General features: G+C 38.9%; 1 long non-coding RNA gene across 1 annotated transcript; it reads right to left on the bottom strand.

Moving 5' to 3' along the window:
* Nucleotides 1-503: 503 nt before the first annotated feature.
* LOC134132685 (uncharacterized) lies at nt 504-2,061 on the bottom strand. The gene is made up of 3 exons (XR_009956861.1): nt 1,901-2,061; nt 1,593-1,679; nt 504-996 (listed from the first exon to the last, which is right to left on the bottom strand). It is a non-coding gene; the product is annotated as an uncharacterized LOC134132685 (long non-coding RNA).
* Nucleotides 2,062-2,673: the final 612 nt, after the last annotated feature.

Here is a 2,673-nt window from a genome sequence, read left to right on the forward strand (position 1 = left end):
TAACTAGTAACTTCCAGCAAACCCATCAGTGTTCCAAACTCCCAGAAGAGCACGAATGTTCGACAACACTTCAATCGTATCGGAAATCAGAAATGTCATCTTAGAGTGGCTAAAATGGGTTTGAGGAAGCTTGGTAAAAGGCACAAGGAAACATTCAGGAACTGTTTGCATAGAGAATATGAAGCCTATCTTTTGGATAGGCTTTTTAACCTTGAACTCTTAACAAAAACATTTGACATGCTTCAGGAAACTTCAGTGCATCTTAAAATACATGCTTATTATTGGTTTAAAATTAAAACGTTTGATCTTAAAGAACAGTGTTTTGCCCTGAGGTTCTAAACGTCTGTGCAGAATATCTTGAAACTAAAAAGTGCGATATTTTGCCCTTTTCATGTTCACTCACATCTGTTGAAAATGACCATTGAAAGTGGTCCAACGACCCACTAGTTAGAACCTCTGGTTTAACTTGAAAATGTGATCTAATGTTTTTTTTGTCCCCAAAATATAGCCACTCTACATAGCCACATGTTTAATACAGTGCAACAAGTTAAAATAAAAATTATATCAATAAAACGAGAGAAAATAAGAAAACAGACAAATAGGCACATAGACAACTGTGCCATATTTTTCTTTTAGCGCCCTCTTTGAAAGGACAACTCGTGGGTCAAACATGTGCACTCAAGCTATAAGTTTGTTTCGCAGAGACAGGATTTTCGGGGACAGCTTAAGGACATTGAGCTCTAGAAGAAGCTTTTAAAAAACTTCAAAAGTGTACTTCGTTTTTGGGGGATAACTCAGGTTCATGGCATATATGATGCCCATGAGCAGGAGACCGGCCTTTGCAACACTTCCACATATGTCAAGTACCTCAGTCCCTTCAATAACAATCGACACATCAATTTTGGATGCACCGTCATCTTCTTCACTTGTGTGGAAGACACAGATTCTCAGGACTTGCTAAGCCTGGTCCTTTTGAGCTTCCTCTCTGCTGATATCCTGTAAAATATGTGAATTCAAGCAGAATTCAGTGTCTTGTGAAAATTCAGTTGGAAATACATTTTTCTGATTCTGAAAATATTCTTCTTTCACAGTACCGATAACAGCTTAAGTTAGCACTCGCTTTTACACCAACCTGTAGTAAATCAGGCCTTATGGACCTTATGCACAACTCTAGTGAGTCCTGAACTTTGTTAACACTGAATAATACAGATGTGCATGAAAAATAAAAAGTTGCAAACCACAAAGTGAGCCAAAAATAATTTCTTAATAAGTATTGGGACTTTTGATCATTATTATTTCCATGGGGATTTCATTTCAATTTTTTCCATTGGAGGAAATGGGCTCCCATATATATTACATTTCTGCTTGTAAATATATATATATATATATATATATATAAAAAAACCATTTTTGAAAATCAAATTTGGAGAATATTTGGGGAAAAAATAATTTGTTCAAAGGGACCGAAAAAGGCTCCATTTAAAAAAAAATGTTTTGATGGTTCAAGCAAGTTGTATTTAAAGGGTAAGTGAATAAGCATTCAATATAATGTACTCAAGTGAACTTTGTGATCTGAAAATGTTTCAATTTACCTTGTAGTCCTTGAGTTCACCTGAAGACTCCCCCAGGAATTCCATCAGGGCGCGAATAATAGCCTCCCATCTCGCTTCAACGTGTCGCTGTTTTAACAGACAGAAGATACTATATGAATTCACTAATCTATTGTTGTCAATAGAAGCAACATCCAAATTCATACAAAACTTTCATATCCTGGATCTACATTGGTTGGTCTTCTGCGGTCATTACTCTGAACTGCTGTAGGTTAAAGGAACACAGCGACTTATCGGGACTTTAGCTTATTCACGGAGTTACCCCCGGAGTTAGAACAATCCATACATACCTTTCTCATCTCTGTGCGTGCTGTAACGCTGTCTGACGGCTCCAGCATTAACTTAGCCTAGCACAGGTGCTTTAAAGTTTGAGAGAGTGAGTACTGAATTGGATTATATTTCATTGTTTCATACCTAGCCAGTCTCAGCTCAGACTTCTTGAGGTATCGATCGTTTCTTCTTCTGTTTTGGTTCTTTCGCGCCACTGGTATCTCTTCTTCTGTGGCTAATTTCGGGGTGCAGCGCACATGGCTCAGTGGCGCTCATCAGCGCCATCTATCGTTGGGGGGTTTTGAAAAAGGAAAGAACGGGTCTCGGCCTGATTGCTTTGTGTGTGAGAAATCGGATGTGTGGCGTGAGTGCGTGTGCAAACACGGGTGTCACACAGCGAAAGCGTGAGAGTTGGCAGCTCTGTTATTAATCATAGTCAGTCCCGGTTTACACACACACACACATACGTCTTACTGCAAGTGAAAAATAAAAGAGGTTAGCTGGTTAGCTAGCAACACGTGTCACACTGGCCACATTATCTAAATAAAGAAAAACACCGTCAACTTTTAAATTAAAAGGAGGTGCTCGACCGTTTGGGAGCTATACGTTTCATAACAAAATAAACCACTCGTTTTGTATACAATTAAGATAATTAATGAAAACGATGGTGGAGCTCATAACTTGTGCACTTACCAAGGGGACAGCAAGGTCTGACTACTGTACACCCGGGCGCACGACCCAAGTCCACAAGTAAGTTGCGTTTATCGACCATGGTAAAATTAAGCTACAGTGA

The sequence above is a fragment of the Pungitius pungitius genome, chromosome 9 (genome assembly GCF_949316345.1).
Source record: "Pungitius pungitius chromosome 9, fPunPun2.1, whole genome shotgun sequence".
Lineage (NCBI taxonomy): Eukaryota > Metazoa > Chordata > Actinopteri > Perciformes > Gasterosteidae > Pungitius > Pungitius pungitius.